Consider the following 22,268-nt stretch of genomic DNA (forward strand, 5'->3'; position numbering starts at 1 on the left):
TCATGAGCAAGTCAGACTCCTTATGTTCATTCTTTATAATTATGGCCCGCCGAATAGAAGCCTGACATGCACTCATTCTTTCTTTGACATTCTTGGACTAACTCTTTCTCTAAAATTATTATCCAGTCTATCAATCTCTAATCTCTTTCCAGCTATATGCATATCTTATATCCTATAACTAGCAGAGACATTCTTCCATCTTTCTTTAAACTCCCATTATTTCCATATAAAGTGGTTCTGTAAAGGCAGATTGACCCTGGCAGCTTCTGTGAGTTCCTCTCTCCTGCAAGCAAGTTCTGGACTAGCCCCCACTAAACCTAACTTCCCTATCTGCTTCCCAAGTAAGATCAGAAAAGTTGGAGAGGCCTGATGTGTATGTGCCTAATAGTGCCAGAAAGGATACACAGAAGCTGAGCTGTACGTAGGTTTGAGCAAACAGCTCTCAGACAGTCTGGGCAGCAAAGAAGTCCCTAAGGGCTTTCTATCTCAAACAATAAACTAAGACTCTTTGGGTATTTCATATCGGAAAATGAAGCAAGAAAGTCAGTCAGACTTTGCTTTGGTCTTTGTTTTTTCCATTTTGCTGTTCTGAAGATATTCCTTCTGATTCCTATTTATAAGGCATTAATTAGAATAACTGTCAGTTAATCACCCCAAGTTATTATAGCTCTGCAGTTTGTCACACCCCTTTGGATCATAAACAACCATAGCTTGCCTTATTTTGTATCAATACTTTCTGGGCTCTATAGTCTTGCTACTCAAAGGGTCTTCTAAAAAGCCTACAGCATCAGCATCACCTGGGGGCCTTCCTTTCACATGTAGTTCACAGAAATTTTGTGTTCATCAAAGAGAAAATATTTCCCAAGCATTTTGAGATAGAATTGTAATATCTGTTATATACCTTGCTTAATGGCCACATGCCTATGAGAGAAAAGAAGAGAGTTGGAAATGGGAAACTCAGGAGCTACAGCAACAGAGTTGTTGCCAGATCTATATTTCTATATTTTGATGATTTCTTTGAATGTGTGAATTAAGATTGTAACTTAAAGAGTATTCAGCTGAATCCTAAATGTGTAGCAACTTTTTCTTGAAACCTGGTGAAAATTAATATATCTGTGCAAAGTTTTAGGGTTTATTTATAGCTATGTAATGTACATTAGAGTGCATCCTATGAAGGCAACAACTTTCAGTTCTTCTAGTTTCTCATATAGGAGCAAACCTGGCTAACAAAAGTTGTTTCTCTCGCGCGTGCGCGCGCGCGCGCTCTCTCTCTCTCTCTCGCTCGCTCTCTCTCTCGCTCTCTCTCTCTCTCTCTCTCTCCCTCTCCTGCTCCCCCCCCCCCCGCTACCCCCGTGTGTGTGTGTGTGTGTGTGCGTGTGTGTGTGTGTGTGTGTGTGTGTGTGTGTGTGTGTATAAAAGTTGTTTTATAGGCCCTTTTCATAGGCAGGTAGCCTGGTACAACCATGATCTCTAGGAAAGGACTGACTATTCTGTATTGAGAGTTTCCCCACCACCTTAAATTAGCTGGTGGATTTAGCACTGAATTTAGATCCAAGTGTTTGGTTACCCTACCAGTGATGAGATATACATGTATCAAAGTAAGGAGTGACTCTAACAAAACAAGAGTTATCTGTAACTTAAGTATTTGGATGAAGAAATATATTATTACTATAGTATATAATTCTACAGTGAGAAGATAAAGTGAATATTTTCTAATTCTGAATAATGACAAAGTTTGAGAGTCATACCAATTTTGCCAGCAACTTTTCAGTGATGACGATTTTATACCACATTGGCTGTTCTTAAGTTCTTGATTTTTTAGTGAAGCAATTCAAATAATGAATGTATCAGACCAGAATTATGAACCTACAGCTGTAAGCAATTAAAGCAGACATTGTGTACAGCCATTAAAAGTTAGAAGAAAGGAGCTGATATTATAGATACCATGCATTTTTGTTAACCTGAGTGTGTGTGTGTGAAGTGAAACATTTTCAATGTTTCTTAGCTTATACTTTATTTCATTTTTATAGATCAGTAAAAGCAAAATAATGAACCTGATTTGTTGGCATTTTGGGTAGTGGTAGATGAGAGTCTCTGAAACCAGATTTTTTACTTTTATTTGCTATTTTATCATTTAGTCTTTAAATAACAATTCAAGAGAAATGTCCACCAGTAACTTTTTGAATGTGCCTGTCATGAAATGAGAAGCTGGTGAACAATGACTGTCTTTTGTCATGGCAGTCACTGCAGTCAGTATACGCTTCAATGTCCTAAGCACTGCTTGAAATTTGAGTTAAAAGTGATATCTTACCCATAGTTCTCATCTTTTAGGAGAGATGTAGAATTGTAAATCCTTTGGGGGAAAAGTAATAGTTTACTCTGTAGCTCTTCTCATGTATATGTTTAGCTTAAGTACCGTTTTGATAGTTCGGGGGAATCTCTAAAATTTACTTGGCAGTTTTAATGTAGTAAAGGAAAGTCAGTCCCTATATTAAGAGCATTTAAAATACACGAAGAGGATTATACACTATTCACAATAGCCAAGAGATTGAAGCAACCTAAATTTCCACTGATGGATAAATTAAAGAAAATGTAGTATATACATACAATGGAATATTATTCATCCTTTAAAAGGAAGGAAATTCTGACATATGCTACATATGAATAAACCTTGAAGATGTTATGCTGAGTGAAATAAGCCAGTCACAAAAAGACAGATACTGTATGATTTCACTTATGTGAGGTATTGAGAGTAGTCAAATTCATAGAGACAGAAAGTAGTATGATGGATGGTTGGTTGTCAGGGGCTAGAGGAAGCAGGGAGAGAGTGAAATTGTTGTTTAATAGGTACAGAGTTTCAATTTTGTAAATCGAAAAAGTTATGCAGATTTGTTTTGAAACAATGTGAATATACTTAGCACTGAACTGTACACTTAAAAATGGTTATGATGCTAATGAGATTTTTTCCACAATAATAAAAAAAAAAAATCTCCCTCCCCAGCAAAAAAGGAATTATATAGTCATCAATTTTTTTTTCTTAATTGAGAAAAATAAAATTAAATACTTCCAACACTGGTGTTTGAGGGTGGGAGGCTCAAGTCATTCGAAACTTACCAGTAAAGTCAAAGGATTATTACTGTGATTTCTAAGGCTATTTCCAGTTTAAAATTTCCATAATTCAACATTTCACATAAATATCTATCCCCTTTATTTGCAGAAACTTACTAATACATTTTCGAGTAAATTACTCTATGCTCAGCTTTCCTCAACCATTTTTCACTAAGATCTTAACTCTATCATTTAAGCTACAGATGAGCAAAGTTGTAAGCCATCTATGTTTTTATACCATCGTGAATTCCAAAAACTTCTCTTGGTCTAACCTTTCTGCTACAATGAAAGTCAGAAAATTGATTTTATTAATGTCACTAGCACCTCTGCTGTTCACTTTCTTCCTTTGTGTTAGGTGATACATCACTAGTACTAGCACATATCTCTGAACAGAACATTTTCTTTCACAGAAAATGAAATAGCAATTGAAAAGCAATAATGTCATAAGTGATAAGCAAAAGAAAGATTAAAATGCTTTCCTCAAGCCCCACCTTAATGTTAATGCTAGTTTCTCCCTAATTTGACTTCTCCCTGCTCCCTGACTGGCTTCTCAGCTACGTTAAACACAATCTACTAGATAAATCAAATACACTATATATTTTGCAATTCTGTGCCTACACTTTCTTTTCCAAAACTGTTACCAAGCATCCACTCTGTGCCATCTTTAATTATGAATTAACCTTATAAGTTTTTTGTAGGCAAGGTTGGGATGGAATTGTGAGGTCCATCAGAACCTGTAGAAGTTTTTTCTCACTTTCACTCTTTGGATACAAATGCCCTTCTCCATTCTAGATCCCATCTATTATTCATTCATGTAATAGAATAGAAATATATAGTTTAAAAGTGTCTCTCAGTAGTACTTTCTTCTGTATATAGATCAACTAAGGTTAGATCAAAGGATCAGTCTACATATTTAAAAAATAATAAGGCAGTCAGAGGCAAAGAATATTTAAGTATTCTGTCTTAGACTCTAATAAAAATCCTCAAGAAATCAACGTGAATTTATATACGGTGACCAGATGGTCCCCTAAGTGAACCCTGTATTTGATATATGAATTATTTTCAATATAAATGAAAAATTCCTCAGCCCCTCTCAGAGTTTAAGAAAGCAGGGCAATGAGAAGGGTTGTTTAGTTTTATAGCTTGGTTTATGTATGACATTCATTTTTTTTCAGTGCATTCAGTATATAGTTCCTATACAGGTATAAAGAAGACTTCTTCATATAAGAATTTAAACTAATTTTCTCACTCTGCTTTTTCTTGAAATTCCAGTAAATCCTCAAGTCTGGGGCAGTAGTATTCCCACAGTTGATATTCCTGTAGAAGAAATACCTCTCGATTGAAGACTGCCCATTAAATTTGCTTGATTCCTCCAAGGTCAATGTGCACAAAGCAAGATTCTATTTTCTTTCTAAAGAAAGCCTTTCTCACTTCTGTTTTTTTCTTCTCTAATAATAGGTTATTTGCATATTTCCATGTTCAAAAGAGTTCATGAAGAAGGCACTAGTAATGCTATTTATGCAAAGCTTTTGCACAAGTTTCATTTGAGAATTTTTATTATTCTTCTCCCACCTGGTCTACTATAACTGTTCACTCTTTAATTCTTGAATTGTTTTTGTTGCTGAAGCATCTAAAGTGGAAGTAGATCTCATCAACTCTGGAAGAGAAAGTATATTGATCTCATAGGCAAGAGGTGGAAGTTCTAATCTCAGCTCTGATAATAACTTGCTCTGTGATCTTGGGCAGGTTGTTTATTTGCCTTATTTACCACATCTATAAAGAAACAATTTTATTGATGAAGCTGGTGGTGTGATGGTGGTGGTGGTGATGTGTCCTTGTTGTCAGTGTGAGTTCATTGTGCTCTCTCAATGCACTGACACTACGTACTAAGCACTTGGAATGTGTTGTCTCAGTTTCTCCTAAGAGCAGCCTTATAAGAAAGATGCTATTATCCTTGCGTTAGATGAAAAAATTCAGACTTGGCGTATTTGAATAATTTTCCTGGACTGACAATTGGAAGAACGGTCGGCCCACATCTATTCTCACTTTTTAGCCAGTTCTTAGAAGGATCAAACTATGGGTGGCCTTATATTGACAGTGAGTAAACAAGACTTTGGAGATGAAAGAAGGCAAGATGTGTATTTCTTTTTTCTAATTGTTCATTTAGAACTGTTATAGGAAGCTAACAGCTTACCTTCTAGAGGCTCCTGAATAGTTTATTTCTAGGGTCTGGTCTCCTTTATCATTTCTCAAAAAACGCTCTCACTCTCTGCCTTCAAAAGAAAAAATAATACTAAAACCACAGTCTGAAAATGTTAAAGTTCAGCCTCCTTATTTAAGAAGTGTTTGCTCAGAATTTCTCTGTAGATCTGAAGGTTGCAGCTCCAATTGTGCTTTTCCTGACAAGTTATCGCTGAAGTGCCCTTCAGTGAAAACCTTTTGATTCCTTACTGCTTGGCTTGTCCTTTCAAGTGATCAAAGCTAATTCTAGTCATGCTTATGCAGAAGATCTTTTCCCAAGATGGCAAAGGAACAATGTCACATCTAAGAAGAGCAATAGAAGGGGCACACCCCTGTTTATGTAAATTTGTGTTTTCTGTACAACATTCCCTAAGATGCAGGGAGATAGTGACCCCCATGCCCAGTGTGTGTATGAGAACATGTACTCATTTCCTGAGCATTTTTATATCTGCAGTTGGGTTTTTTTCCAATTTGATGGGTTTCCTCTGTGTATACATATGAAGAATAGTTTTATTGATAGTAATTATATATACATCTCTCAGTATAAAAAACTGTTGTTGTTTCACTCAGAGACATAGAAAGAGTGGTTGGTAAGAGAAGAGGTTTTGAGCAAGATATACCTAAATTTAAATCCTAATACTCAGTAGCTCTCTTTGGTCACGATATTTAATCTCTGTTAAAACATTATCATCATTCAATTTTTCTACTAAAGACAAAGGAATACCGTTCTTAAATTAACATTATTGTTGTACTTGCTGTGTGATATTTTTAAAATATCAGAACCAAATGGTTTGTCAGAAATTTTATCTTTTCCTCAATCCAGTAATTAAAGTGTCATTTTATGGATCAGTCAGTTGTAAATAATCAAAAAGCTCTAAAAATTCTCTAAGATGTGGTACTATAATAATCTGTTTTATTAAATAATGTTAATATACAATTAAATCCATATTTTAAATATTTACCTTTTCTTCAAACATTTCCACTTCAAACAGCCTCAAAAGTACTTTCTTCTCCCCACCTATCTCACCTCCTTAATATAATGAAAATAGCACCAACCCCAAGGTCACATGGATTCTCCTTCAAAGTCTATCACAGTAGATGATCAAATCACCAGAAAGTCCATGACACTTTATACCTCATTTATAAAAAGTAAGAAATTGAGTGCATTGATTTCCAAGATCTCCAGTAGCACAAGAATTTTTTATGAATCTGCCATATTTAACAAACTTTTAACTTCCTTATTGAAATTGGACTGGTTTATTTCTGAATTTCACTAATAAGTGAGTATATTCCAGAATTGCCCACACAGAGATAGATATGCCATCGGAGCTCAATAAATGCTCAATCACTGAATGCTGGCCGGCCAAGGAGCCAGCAGAGGTGGGTTCTGCTCCCAACTCCAGTGCAGCTGACAGGCAATTCTCATATGCAGCTTCCTCCTGTAGATAAGGAGAGGGTCATGCCATGGCTCTCTAAGGTCCCTTTCACGCCTGACATTTTCTGATTCTGAAAATAATTGATAATGATTATTAGGTCCCAGAAACATACCTGTGAATGTTGGATTTTGACCAAGGGTGAGTTATGTCACTCACTAAATTGAGTTTAAAAAGAAAACTTGATTGCCCAGATCCCATAGACACTATGTTTTGTTGCACGTGGGAGAGTATCTGGGTTACATAATGCTGAGTTATGTAATGTTCATTCTTCATAGTCAGCCTCAGCAGGGGAACCAATTCGAGAAAAGCCTTTGGTGATACTTCATATAAGCTTTTAACACCCAGTGATGGCAGGAATGTTACATGAATTATGGTGACTTAAGCGGGCCTGTGAACCGGGGACAGAAGCTTGCCTTTCATATAAGTGACAGATTGTAGATCCTCAGTTACTAATGAGGTTTTCTTCACTGGGACTTAACAAAACTGAGAAAGAGGAGCATAGTGAAGGGGAGACCTTAGAAAGAGAAAATATAAATTCAAAGCTCGTAGCTATTTCCAGCTATCTTTATAGCCTTTTGTGTTTTTCATATTAAAGTAGTTTTCTTACTGGAAATATTTTTTTAAGCTGAGCTCATTTTCTCCTACAAGACATTAGCCACTCTTTTATTTTATTCTAGACAATTTAAGGAACCATTAGGAACTCAGCTCACTCGTATCTGTTTCTGTATTATGTAGAACCTGTCCCATGGACAGTCATACTTTGTGTCCTGCCTTTGCAGCATTGCAGTTGCTTCGTGGCTGGACGCACCTGAGTCTCTCTTCAGCTGGATTGAAGGATCTTTGAGAGCTGGGCCTTCCATGTCCATTGGACCAGCACAGCACAAGGCATCCAGTGCAAGCCCAGTGAACTTTTTTCAGCCTCTGCCAGCTCCCCAGGGGAAGGCCTTTAATGCCCTTTCTCCCCTTTTCTTGCCTGCTGGCTCACCAAAGCACTGAAGTGTGACTGCAGCATTTACTACATGGCTTTGCAATAGCATGTTTGTATGTCATCTCTGCTCTTGGCCTCTGACCTTCCAGAGAGACAGGATGGTTTTCTTGTTCCCCGTGGTATTTCCAGTGCCTTGTAGATATCGATATAGTAAGCACTCCATTAATACTTAATAAAGGCAAGGTAGCTTCGTAGGAAGACACAGAAGGAAGAGTTGTAAACTGCAGCTCAGGACTGATTCTAGCCCAGGCTCTGCCTCTAACTGGTGGCATGAGCAGCAGACTTGGCCTTTCTGACCAGAAGTCTTGTAATGTGTAAACATTGCCGCGTGTACTTGTTAGCATCCTTGTGAATACATGTGAGATAATGCTTTATATATTTTTTTCCACACATCTTTAAGAAATTTATGTGCTGAAATAATGGAGATGTGTCACAGTTTGATTGCACACCTGTAAAGGGGCAGAAACGGAGCTGCTACCAGTTTCTCTTTAAGGCAGTTCTGTTCTCCTGTCTCATCCATGCTGACTTCTTTGTAGAGGCTTTACTAATCTGCAGGCTCTTGGCATATGGTACTTGTTGTATTAGAGGTCTCACTTTTCTAAATGCTTTTCAGTAGTTTAGGTGGAACTGCGAAAACTACATTCCAAGTGACAGTTTATATAGGAAATATTTATCACATGCCGATAAAAGTATATCCACTGAGTCGACCTGGGAGGGCAAAAGGGAAATTTAGTCCCCATAATCTCACTTCCTTATTTTAAACATTCTCATCACATTGCAGACTGCTAGGCAATGAAATGAAAGAAAGGCTATAGGAAAATAAAAATAGCAGGTAGGGCAAGTTGCTCTTTGGAAGGTGAATGGGGGTTCCCAGACCCAGTTCCAACATGGAAGATAGGGATTCCCCACACCAACAAGCAATTCTTGGATGCCAGCAGGGTGTCCTAAGAATTCAACTGAATTCTGATTCTGTCAACCTAAAGATAAAATTAGATTTCACAAGACTGCTCCCTCACCCCCTACACAAACACATTTCAGAAGCCAGCCAGAAGCCCAGGTTTCTGAACAACTGGCTACAGATTGGAGGCTGCATCGACTCCTTCTAACTCAGGATGCTAATCACAAGTTCAGGTTGCTTCTTACTGACTAGCTATAAATCAGATGTTCCCACAATGCCCTTCTTGGATTTGATTAATTTGCTAGAAAAGCTCACAGAACTCAGAAACGCATTACTTACTAAGTCGCCAGTTTATTATAAAAGGACATCCACATGGAAGAGTTGCACCAGGCAAGGTGAATGAGAAGGGGCGGGAAGCTTCCATGCCCTCTTCAGGTATTCCACTGTTTCTGCATCTCCTTGTGTTCACCCACCCTTAAGTTCTGAGAACCCTGACCTTTGTGTTTTTATGGAGACTTAATTACATCGTCTCAATGACTGATTAAATAAGTCGCCACTGACGGTCGTTTCAATCTCCAGCTCCTCTTTCTTCCTGGAGCTGGGGAAGGAGACTAGGGGACAGAAAGTTCCAACTCCCTAATCTTGTTGGCTCTAGGAGCAACCAGTCCCCGTCCTTAGGTGCTTCCAAAAATTCTCATTAACATAACAAAGGAGACGGCTTTATCACTCTCAACACTTAGGAAATTCAAAGGATTTTTCAAAGCTCTAAGTCAGAAATTGTGGAAGAAGAGAAAATATATATAAGACCAAAATATATTTGGTCTTAATGACCAAATATATCTCACAAGTCTCAATGTTGCAGGAGTGAAAACTGAGCGTGCCTTAATTTGAATAAGTAAAGTTGACCTCAGATTCAGAAGATGGAAAGTTCAGAATCAGAAACCCTTAACAGGCCTAACAAGCAGAACAGACTATGCAGGTAGAAAGATCCGATTCCACAGTTGTCTTTTCATCCACACTCATTCATAGAACAGTGCCTGATCAACATGGTATGCCTTAGCAGAGCTTGGATGAAAGTTTCCTTAGATTTCTATAATACTCACCTCAGAGAATCTATTCCTGAGTATTATTGAGTGTCTACTAGAATGATATACCCAAGTAGGGGCAGAAGGGGCCAATAATGGTCTGTATTTGGAGAACTTGTTTTTTTTAATGACAGATAAAGAGCAGACCTCACATGTACATTCTAACAAATGCCTACACAGAGGTAGACAAGGAGTGAGATATGCACATGTGGTTTCTTAGTTTATTTGAGTTTTTTTATTCTTGTCTCCTTAAGGACAAGGACTGTGTTTATCCCCACACCTAACACAGTGCCGTACACACTGATGGTGCTTAGAAAATGTTGCCAAATGAATTATGCACTTTAATTTTGAAGAGCTGAATTACATATACTGAATTTCTTAGTAGTGGCTCAGTGTCACTCTATTTATAAAATAATTTTTATCAGCAAAGCAAAAAGTCTTACTTGAGCTAACAAAATTTTATTCATAACATGGAGCAATAATTAGAACCATACCCAATTGTAGTAGTTCTCTCTTTGGAGGCAAATGGTAGCCCTGGCATACATATGACCTTATGACAATCTGTGTCAAAGCCATGCTGGAAAGGCCCATTAAAGTCAGTCAGTCTTGGCCAAAGATTTGAACAAAAAAGATACTTCGCTGAGTTAGGCTATGTGTTTCTTCCATTGCCTACATCTTCCTTTGGCAGCTTCTTGAGATGGAAGGTTCATATTCCTCATGTTTATATGTGAGAGAAATCAGCCTGTTCATAACAGGTGGAGAATCAAAGGCAAGTTCGGGAAACCAAGAACTGCATAATGAGTCAGGCTCCACTTGCCTCTCTGGTCAGGTCTCCAGAGCTTTATGGAATACAGGTGTTGTAAACATGAAGATCCTCAATATGATGTAACCTGCTCACCTTTACCTTATGGAAGAATTTTGTGTGAATTCAAACATGCCTGGAAATGTAGGAAGATCAAATGTGGTAATGTTCTTGCCAAGGTGCTTTGTTTAAACAAATCCATTCCATTATAAAAATTCAGATTACCAAGAAAATGTAGAGGTTTTTGAGCAGCTGTGAACATGAATTCTGGTTATGGTTATTCACTGACTATGAAGACTAAAGGGGCTAACATTTCATTATCTCCTACAGTGTGTCCCGTGCTACAGGCATGGATCACATCATTTACAGCTACTCTGCAGTTTCCTCATTTTACAAGTGAGAAAGCTGAGGCTCCAAGGAATTAAGAAACCAGCTCAGAAAGGTTAAGGAGCTTGAGACTCCGTAGCCAGTATTGGTTGAAAACAGATCTGAGCAGAGGTCTTCATCACCATACCATGTTACCTCACAGTAAGAGCCTTTAATTGCATTTTAATAAAATGAAGTTTATAAAAATTTGATTTATACTTTTGTAGCTTTGGAAACCCCTTTCTCCCTAGAGCCAGTGAGTGCTCAAAGTCAAGGCGTGGGTCGCTAGGGATGGCACCCACAGCCCTAGGACTCCTGAATTCCATGCCCTGGATCCTCAGGTGTACACAGAGAGAAATGAGGTGCAGCAAACCCCCACTCTCAGAGCTCTTTACTGCTGCCTGGGTCTGAAAGACAGTGTTTCCTCTATAGGCAACAAACAGCTACAGAGATGAGCCTGGAGGCCAGACCCAGAGCTGAGCAGAAGGCTAACCAGTGAAATAACTCACTCAGAAGAATAGTCAGACCATCCACCTACTAGTTGATGGCCATATGAGGCTTTGGTGTGTTTCCTAGCCATTGTCAGGGATTTAAAGTTTTTGGCTGGATAGGGAAGAGCATGTGTGCCTCTCCGTGCACTTGGACACACAGGACTTTTTAGGCATACAATACCAAGGTTTGCCAGATTCCTTGTACCCCTTCCTTGACAGTAAAAGGAAACTAAGTGAAGACTAGTGCATTTCATATCATATATCTATGTTTACTCATTTATTCACCTCAGATACTTTAAATCATACATGAGTGAAGTTTTCCACTACCTAAGCACTTTGCAATAATTGGAAAGAAATATTGCAACCAATCTCAAAGCAACTGTGATATGATTCCTCAAGGAAAAGAAATTTTTAATCTTAATTTTAAAATGTTTTGTGCCTGTATCTTGTAGTACACTTAGAATTTAGTTCAACTCAACTTTCTGTTTTAAACCTCATTACTGGGGAGGACCAAAGGCCACATGGCCTTTAGTGGGGTCTTAAAAGACAGGACTTTTACCTTATGCTGGTGATTCTCAGCCTTGACTGCACATTAGAACACCCAAGATGCTTTTACAAATTCCTATGACCGGGCCACTCAGACCAATGGAATTAGAGTCCCTGGGGGTGGGACTCAGGTATCAGTATGTTCACGGCTCCCCAGGTGATTACAGTGTGTAACCAAGGTTGTGAACCAGTATACTGAGCTAGGGAGGGCCCCTGAGTGGGCACCCTCACCTGTCACCCTGAACAAAGGGCATGTTCTCCAGAAGGTGGGTCCTGTGGGCAAGATGTCTTTGATTTTTGTGATTACTGATCTCTAGATATCTCTTAAGTTAAACCTTTTAGAATAAGTAATTTGTATTCTATTGTAATTTTACAGAGGTAGACTCTCTTATAGATTAAACAGTGAAACTTATTACAACTGAACACTCATTGTGCTCACATCAAGAAAGATAGTGCACACTCCTGATGGTGGGTGCTCTTGAGGGTTGGGACTGGTGTTGCAACACAGTACTCTTGACAACCAAGTAGAATAACTAGGCTTAGTGCGAAAAGAAAGGCAGAGATATCTGCCCAGGAGTCTAGTCGTCATCTCAGGGAGAAGTTATTTTACATTCTCTTGTGGGTACTTTTTAGCACACGTGAGGGTTTGCTGCCCATCCATCCAGCACTTCTAGAAGTCACAAAAACCCTGGCAAAAAGAATATCCGCAGTGTCCCATATCTTCATAGCAGGCCTTTTCCCAAGTCAGATTTCAACTGCAGGTAAAATATTCAAGAAGTCTTGCACCTTCTCTCCTTTCAGGGAGAATATATGGAAAGAAAAGATTAATAATAGATTAATAATAGCTATACACCAAGAAAGATATTTGTAAAATTTGTTCATCCCTTCAAGATGGTTGATATGAGTATGCTCTCTACTTTGGTCTGTTTTGAAACTATCTGCAGCCTTCGGCTGCACTGATTGTCCTCAGCATCCACTTTCAGATATATCTAAACTCCATTCTCTGTAGGTTGAGCACCAGTTCAAGCCCTTGCTGACTATACAGCCCTTGTAAGAGATGAGTATGGTTTGGCAGTGTAACCTGGATAGCCATGGGTTGATTCTGACCATCTGAAGCTCTGGATGAGAAACCCTGTCTTTCATTGTACATTGTGGCCCTCCCTGAGCTTTGATTGAAGAGGATGAGCATCTTGGATGGACAAAGGCAAAGTGCTTTGCCTTTCACAGTGCCTCATAGAGTTCTTTCACACAGTAGGTGTTGGTTGATTTTTTTTTTTAACTCTAGCTTCTTCCATGCAAAAATTTAACTGCTGTCTCAAAAGCATACACCTCCTTATCACGAAGTCAGTCTTTTTTATGTCCTTATTCTTTACAGATTTGATGTAGTTCACTTCTTAAAACGTCATCGTTGGTCCTCTCTTTTCATGCAAACTCTATGCCCAGCAGATATTTGCATTTGGGTATTTTACCAACACTCGAAACCCATGTCCAAAATTTATTATCTTTCCTTCCTTTTAAACTGATTTTCCTTCACAAATTCCCAGTGCTTTTATTCTCTCAGTAACTCAGGCTGAAATCCGCATTGTCCCCTCTACAAAGAGAATGGAGCCTTGATTGTTTGTGCCATCCATTGAAAATAAATCTGAAACTCTTTTCATGTTTTCCAAAATAGGGTACCTGGGAATATTAGAATATGTTTTAAGATACTGCCCTAAAAACTGCCTTTTTAGGGTCTGGCTTGGTGTATGCTCTTCACTTATATGATCAGATCCAACCAGCTCAGGCATTTGGCACACTCTTTAGCCAGTTTAGTGTGTCATGTTCTTTGACTGCTCTGGAATAATTTCCTTTCCTGTCCTGAATCACCAGTAAGCATTCTGTTTTTTTTCTGTGGGGATTTACTTGAGGTTCTGTTAGATATTCCTGTTGACTAGGTGCTCATCTGTTTAAATAATCTCACTTTAATGTGAAGCCACCCTTTGTTTCCTACAGCCTAATTTCCCTTGGCATTTATAGAGGTTAGATGTGTATTGATGGGCATTACTCTCCAACTGCCTGTGTCAAAGCACTGTGGGAGGCTTATCAATCTTGTGCTTTTTTAATTGACATCAATAATGTGTTTGCATTTATCAATATTTCCTAATTGCTAAGTTATAACATTGGAACTTCTATAATAAATCATGCCCACGGTTATCTTCAGACATTAGGGCTTAAGGTTTTTGTCAATATTTTGATGTATTATAAATTGTTGTTATGAGGATTTTTTCCCTAGGAGAAAGGAGTAACTGTGCAGCAAGAGACAGAGAGAATTGAGTCAGTGTCACCAAATCATTCCAGTGAAAATAGAAGAAAGCTATTTCCCAGGCCAGTACAATACATTCCCATAAAGTTCAGTGTCACTGTCTAAATGAATGCTACTGTGTCTTCCCTAAGAGTGATGTGCTATGCCAAGGCTCTTCTTGAGTAGTAGTTTGAACAGAAAGTTTGAACAGAAAGACGGTGAGGACTCCTCTGAAGAAGGAACTGTTATCAGCTCATTTTTCAGGAAAGGAAACTGAGGCTATGTGAGCCGAAGTTACTTGCACAGAGTCAAACAATGACTTTGCAATACTGGGACTCAAACCCAGGGCTGTTGGAGTCCATGGCTGGACTCCCTACCTTTCATGGACAAACTTGACCAAACCCAAAGGAGAAGGAGACCCAGGTGCTGAAGGACTGACTACACATCTGTTAAGTAATTGAAGTCTTTAGAATGTTTGGCTTGAAAGAGACGGAGATGGAAGGTCCAGGAAGTCAGTCCTCCTATACCTGAAGGACCATCACGTGAATAAGGGTTAGACATTGTCTCCTGTGCATCCAAACAGAAGTGAGGCCAGAGAGGTAGTGTTGTACAGTAGTTATGAGTACGGACCCAAAAGCCACACTGCTCTTAGCAAATCCAACCTCAGCCACTCACCATTCTACAGATTCAGATACAAGCTTTCATTCTAATAAGTACACGCATACCTCGGTTCATTGTCAGACCACTGCAGTACAGCGAGTCACATGAATTTTTTTGTCTCACAGTACATATAAAAGTTATGTTTATACTATACTGTAGTCCATTAAGTGTGCAACAGCATTATATGTTTAAAAAAATGTACATGCCTTAATTTAAAACTGCTTTATGGGTAAAAAAAAAAAAAAATGCTAATCATCATCTTGGCCTTCAGTGAGTCATAATGTTCTTGCTGATGGCAGGTCTTGCCTCAGTGTTGGCTGAAAATGCAGTGCCTGCGATGCACAGTAAAGAGAAGCACAGTCAAATGAGACCTGTGGTTGTGAGGCCATGAGGGGTTCCCGTTATTTGTTGATAAGAAATACTTATGGTCACATCTTGGATTTTCAGTTCTGGGTAGAGTTGGAGTGTTTTATATTCGTAATTATTTCCTGCAGCTTCTCTTGTAATCCTTAGTACACAGTGAATGCTTCACCTCTCATAATTAATAACTCTCTCTTATTGTACTCCATAATGAAAATGCTGGTAAATATAGGATTATGGCCATTTTCAGGCTGGCACTTAGGGTTTGAATTTTCCCTGATCAGAGTTATATCAATTCAGTTGTTCTAAATTAACTTATTTAAAGTTTAGAAAACTGATTTTAAAATCTGAGACTGATTAATCCACAATATATCTTTCTCATTTTAGATCTTAAGGATATACCATAATAAGGGACCCTATATTTTGAGTCTTGGGACTCTAACCTAGGAACATCCCCACAGAGGGAATGGCAAACTAGACATTTTTTAATCTTTATTTTTGTTGAGATGGAACATAATACCAGTGCATTCTCAGCAGCCTTGACTGAGGAAAAGATTGAGATTTCGAGTTCACTAAATCAACAGCTGACCTTCTACCTTGCCATTAAAATAGGAATTTTAACTTACACTGTCTGTTTTATTCCCTCCGAGTACTCATTATGAACAGCTGAGACATGGCACAGTGGTTTCTAGCTGCATTATGTCCCAGGAAAGTCTGACCCCAAATGCTTCTATAGATATCAGAGGAAGATGACTAATTTAAAATGTTTTCTGGAATTAGATGTTTTCAGTTACATGAGAGATGGACCAGTTATCATACTGTGCTTGTGTGCATGTGTGTATTTGCATGCATATATTTAGGGAGGTTAAATAAATAACATTTCTATTAAATTTTTAGTGTCAGATCCTATTAGAGCCTTCACAGTCAATTGATTTCTCATTAATATAGTTCAGAACAGAGATGGTACTGCTACAGAATACCAAATGAATTTCCTTCTAAATGGGTTTTTCCTAAGCAGAAAATACATCTGTATAAGAAGAGTATTTAGAAATCATAACTATTAAAAAATGTTGAGTATTCTCAGTTTGAACCAAACTGTTTAAAAAAAAAAAAAAAAACCTCAAGGAAATCAATTACTTTGGGTCTATTAAGGAATTTACTGTGACTCCAGTACTATCTCCTCTTTGTGCTTAGTATAATACTTTATTATCCCAAAATGAACTCAGAACTGACTCCAGGAAAATCTTATGAAAAAATAAAAGCGAAGAAGAATGTGATCCCTCTGTGTGAAATTTGAGGTAAATTAGAAAGCAGAAGACTGAACTCAATTCTGGTTCTGCCATTAAATCTCTAAAGGACTTTAGAAAAATAATGTAAATTCCGTTTTCATCTACAAGGTGAAGATGCCAATATCAGTCTACTTTTTTAGCCCAGGAAAAACATTCTTTGGGTCAGTTCCACTTCTGTTATTTAAAGAATTTATTGAACACAATAGTCCTCTAATGAAAATGCCTAAATTGGGGGCAATAGTGATTAGTTTCATAGATTAAATTAAGCATGTATTGGTTTCTTAGACATGTAGTTTAGCCATCTTTGGGGCGGGGGGATTGTGTGTGTGCTTTTTGAACTCTTCGTAATTGTCATTGCTAACCATTGTAGACAAATTCAAAATCTCTTTAAGGAAACTTGTGATCATCAACAGAATTGAGTTATAAATAGCACATGCTCTGCTCTGTCCAAAGTACCCCATGGAATCATGTAAAGCTTCATGGTCCCTAATGCCTAAGATTTTACAACTGACATAAATTCATGTCAAAAGATAGGGCCTGGGGGCTTGTTGGTCTTCAGACAGCTGTAATGGAGAGGGAGAAATTTTAAGTCAAAAGATGTGCTTTCTAATCCTGGGTTGTAATCTTAGGCTAACCACTTAATTTCTCTGAAATGCAGTAAAAATTGATCTGTTGTGAAATTGAATTAAGATAATAATGTTTTATAATCTAAAAAGCAAGAGTCAGGTAAAAATTATATATAATAGGGCACTGGAAAACTTCAAGAATTCTATAAATGATAATAGAACATTTATTGAGTACTTACTTTGTACCAAGCTCTATGCTAAATAATGTACATGCACTTTTCATTTAATCTTCCAACCAGTACTGTAAGATGAGGAAACTAAAGGTTAGAGTGGTTAATTAACATATCCACCATCATTCTAATAAGTAAGGGAGCCAGGATTCACACTCAGACTGCAAGCCTAAGGTCTTAAACACTCCTTGATATGATTATCATGATCATGTTAAAATGAAGAACAGAAAACACAGCCAACAATGTCCCTTCGATTTACAAGTTGGGTAACTTGGTCTTTTTTTTCATTCACAATTTATTTGCTGGTATTTTTTTTTTTTATCGAAATAATACATTCTCCAAATAAAAAACTTTAAAGGCAAAAATAAAGTTCTTTTCACCCTCTTCTCCTGACTCTAAATCTCATTTCCCACGTTAAGATTCTCATGTAGCCTTCTACAAATTTCCTGTACATTTAGAGATAGTGCGTGTATGTCTACTCTTTTTTTAGCTCAGTGATATTATGCTATAAATACTCCTTTATAGCTTCTTTTTTCCTACCTAACACAACCTGTCTTGTACATTTTCCCATGTCAGAACAAATAACCTTTCTCTTTTTAATGGCTCAGTAGTATTCCACAGTATGGCTATTTTGTAATTTAACCAACCCTTAATGGTGCACATTTACACTGATCCCAGCTTTTTTCCATTATGAGTAGTGCAGTTGTAGACATCCTGGTTCCTGTGTAAGATAAAGGCATAGAGGTAGACAAGCTAAGTCAAGGGTATAGGCATTGAAAATGTAGACCCAGCATTACCACATTGCCCAGCAGTTTTGATCCCAGCAATCTTGTCTTTACCCTCACTCTTCAGTCCTGAGAATATTAGATGTTATCATCTCTATCAATCCAGTTTGTAAAAGGTGGCATCTCTTTAGTTATGGGTCAAGTTGAAGATAGGTAATACATATTAACATAAGTGATTCTATATTTATTCGCTGTCTTATTTTTTGTCATATTTATCACAAATATATTTTCCCCATTTGTCATTTATTTTTTGACCTTGTCTATTTTTTTTAATGTGGAAGATTTTAATTATTATGTAGTTATATTTTACTTCATTGCCTTTAAATTTTACATCACGCTAAATTCCCACTCCAAGATTACAAAAATTCTCTTGTATTTTCTTTTGGTGCTTTTATGAGTACTTTTTCATGTTTAATTTTTGATGCATTTAGAATTTATTTTGGTATTAAGAATGGAGGTGGAGGTTCAACTTAACTTTTTCCAAAATAACAAGCCCTTGTTCCAATACCAATTCATTGAATAAGTAGACTTTCATCTTAATCAAACTTACTAGGCCAGAAAAATCTTCAGTTCCCTCCACTTTACCTCATAAAGAAGCCACCATTGTTTTTACCAAAGTTACTGGTTCTGCTTTGCTCTCAGTTACCTCAGTTTTCTCCTCTGGAACTCTGCTAATCCTGCTCTCCTAAACCCTCACCCTTCCCCTCTATACTGGCTCCACTGCATTCTCCTTAAAGCACATTCCATTCTTCCACATCCAGAAATACTTTGGCTTCTTTGCTTCTCGGTCAAGCTCCTGTCCAGCTCTTTTTCCTTCACTTCTTGCACTCAAAAGCTTCACTTCCATGTAAACTGTATCCCAGCTGTACCGAAACAGTTCTTGCAAAGATAAGCGGATTCCTAATTGCCACAAACAACATGTATGCTTTCATCCAATTAGATGTCTCAGCAGCATCTGACCGCTCTGAGTGGCCACTCCTAGAGATCCTCTCAGCTTTTGGCATCTCACTCCTCACTCTTGCCTCCCCCTCCCACCAGTCCCGTCCCAGTCTCCTTTGCTGCCCCTCCTCCTCTGTCCCTCTAGAACAGAGCTGCCTCCATTTTCCATCAGCAGCCACTTTCTTTCCCTGTGATGGCATCTACCACCATAACACGTCTGTCCCCTTGAGGATGACTCTTAAATCTGTCTTCAGTCTTTACATCTCACCTGACACAGACGTGGAAACCAGATAAGCCTTTGTTTAGATCTCAGGCTCTTGACTTACCAGCCATGTGATCCTTAGGAAGCTACTCACTGTCTGTCTATCAGCCTCCTTGTGGGTCTGTTTCTCCTACTAAACCCTGGGTTTCTTACTAGGTAGTATTGTTTTGTATTATATTTTATATTATATTAGATTTCACCTTATCAAGGGCCTGCTTTGTGTCAGGTATTGTACTGTGGACTTTATGTAGCTCATGTCTGACAAAGTAGACATATGTTTATATTCACTTTTTATTTTAACCCAGAGCTATTTGAAGCCAAAACCCTGTCTGTTGGTAAGTCTCCAGAAGCTTAGACTCTATCTGAAAAGCAAGCTGTGTTCTCCTGGGCAAACACCCTTTTCAGCCATTTTAAATGCCTGTGTTCTTTCCCTCTGCCATGCTGCCTCCTGGGCTCAAGCTTTCCATCCCCACCACCACCCAATCCTGAGCTCGAGGCAGGCATTCAGTCATTGTTTAGTCACCCACACAGAACTTCCCTCATTCATTCACTCATTTATTGAACAAATATTTATCCTTTGTGCCAGTCTTTCACCCATGCACTAGGAATTCATTGATGTTAAGACACACTCAGCCCTCAGTACAGGAGATGAAGAGAAAGAGAACATGTAGAAGTTAGCCAGGTGAAGGCAAGGCCATTAGTGATGAGAGGTACTGATCGTAGAGATAAACTTCAGAGATAAGCAGGAGCCAGAGACCTGTAGGACCTTGCATCCCATACTTGGGCTTTACCCTGAGGGAGGGGCCCTTCACAGTTTCATTGGAATTGCAGCTTTCCTACTTCAGCTCCCTGTTTTTCTGCTGATATCCACACTCTTTATTTATTGCCCTCTGGAAGCACCTTAAGAGCAAAGACTCTTTCTTTAATACTAGAACCCAGAATGATGACTTGATCCACAGAAAGCGCTCAACAGGGTTTGGTGGGTGAATGAGTATAATGTTAGAATGCAGGGTATATGATCAAAAGAGTTTTCTTTTCCTTTAAAGGAATTGAACTCAAGTTATTTTTATCTTGTTTATTTTCTTTGGAGGACCAGACCCATTTTCCACCAGATGGTTTAAATTAGTTTATTAAAATGTTAATAAGATTGATCTTGATAAAATATAAGCAATTCCTTTTTCTTTCATAAGATTTTTAACAGCATCTCCACAGAGTAATGTCAAGCCTTAATAGGGTTGTGAACACCGATTTGTTTAGTATCTGTTGCCTTCTAAAGGGGAAAAAAGAAAGTATAAGTTTTTTCTTTTAAGAGATAGCTCTTTTGAAGAAGAAGAGGAAACTATCTAGTTATAAGTTTGAGCCCATTTATTGTGATATTCCATGCCACTCACCATTTGTATCCTACTTTAGATTTTTAGAATTTGTTTATCTTAAGACACAGCACCTATAACGTGGATATTTAAGAATATAAAAAATCATTTGTCTTCAATGCAGTCAAGTCTGAAGACAAGAAAATAGGTTAGATTACCCCCCTTAATTTCTTCCATAAATGCTTTTGCTGCACAAGAAAATAAGACTTTTTATTATTCTTAGCAACTCAAACAGAGCTTTAAATAAGATCCAGGATTTCTTATTTAGTTGTCAGATTCTTTTTCATGCCTATTTTGTGTATTTCTAGTTACACAGCCAAAACATGAGAAATAGCTGTCTATACCACATACTTGTTTTGGATCTGAAGAGGGAAATGAAGAGAGTGAGAGTAGAGAGAAATGAGGTCTGATGTGAAACTCAGAAAAGGAGATTGTGTAGGTTTAGCAGTATCACTCAGTAGTAGGCTCATTCTCCAGAAATTTTTAACAACCGAGATCTCTATTATGTTCATATTTGTTGATCCCTTTTGGATGAGAAACCTTTGCTTCACTAAATAATAGTTCCAAGTATAGTAATAATAATAATAGCAGCAGCCATTTATTGTGTTTCTTATATGCCAGACACCATATAACCTGTTTTCACTAAGGTTAAAAAAGAGCGATGTATGCCACTCAAAGCTGCAGAATCCCACATTTAATTATTTAAGATTACAGTCCCAGCAGCAAGTGGAAAATGCTATACAAGGCTGAAAGCACAGGGAGCCTTTCCTTTATACATCATAGGAAAGGGTGGAAATTACAAAGCAGCATGTTTTATTTTCTCTCCTTTCTGTGGCCATTACCCATATGTTCTGGATTAGCCAGCTAGAGACCCGATTCCCAAATGGCTTTCTAAATAAATGCACATTAACTTTAGGTTAACGTTTCTCCACATGGAGACTAAACCAGGGGAGAAAGGGCAGCAAAGAGAAGCCTTTCGTAGTGAAATAATATATGTGTACCAGGTACTCTCATTTAGAATCTAAGATTTATGCTTTCATTATACTCTCTACAACTATATGTGGCAACTGCTAAATTTGAAAAATAAAGCATACATGCAGACTAAATCTTTTTACAATAAAAATCTCTGTAACATAAAATATTTCCCACTCTTAGGTTATGGCTTCCTTGAAAATTGATGCATTTCATCTAAAGAATATAGAAGGTCCATTGATGTCAAGCAAATGTGATTTGACTAGTAATTTAAGTTACTGGTTACTGTACTCTATCACACTGGTTAAAACAGTGGTTCTAAACAGTGGTTCTTGAACAAGGTCGCATCTCAGAACCACCTCTGTAAAATACACATGCTCAAGCTTGTAGTTCTGAGCACTTGGACGCTCCTAGTTAAAGTCATGGGTCTAGACCACTAAATAGACATGCATGACATATCTCTAAAGGGTCTAGTGCCATTTAATGTCCAAGGGACTTATGGCCATGGATAAGTTTATTCTCAATTTAATGATCCACTTGTTAATCTTATATATCCAATAATTGAAACTTTAAAATGAATCTTTACTAAGCAT

General features: G+C 37.8%; 1 protein-coding gene across 3 annotated transcripts in view; it reads left to right on the plus strand.

Annotated features, from left to right (window-relative positions):
* The window catches only part of LYRM4 (LYR motif containing 4), a 135,939-nt gene that overhangs the window by 40,221 nt on the left and 73,450 nt on the right, over nt 1-22,268 (plus strand). The gene's annotated exons all lie outside the window — the stretch shown is intronic.

This window comes from Pteropus alecto, unplaced genomic scaffold (assembly GCF_000325575.1).
Source record: "Pteropus alecto unplaced genomic scaffold, ASM32557v1 scaffold121, whole genome shotgun sequence".
NCBI lineage: Eukaryota > Metazoa > Chordata > Mammalia > Chiroptera > Pteropodidae > Pteropus > Pteropus alecto.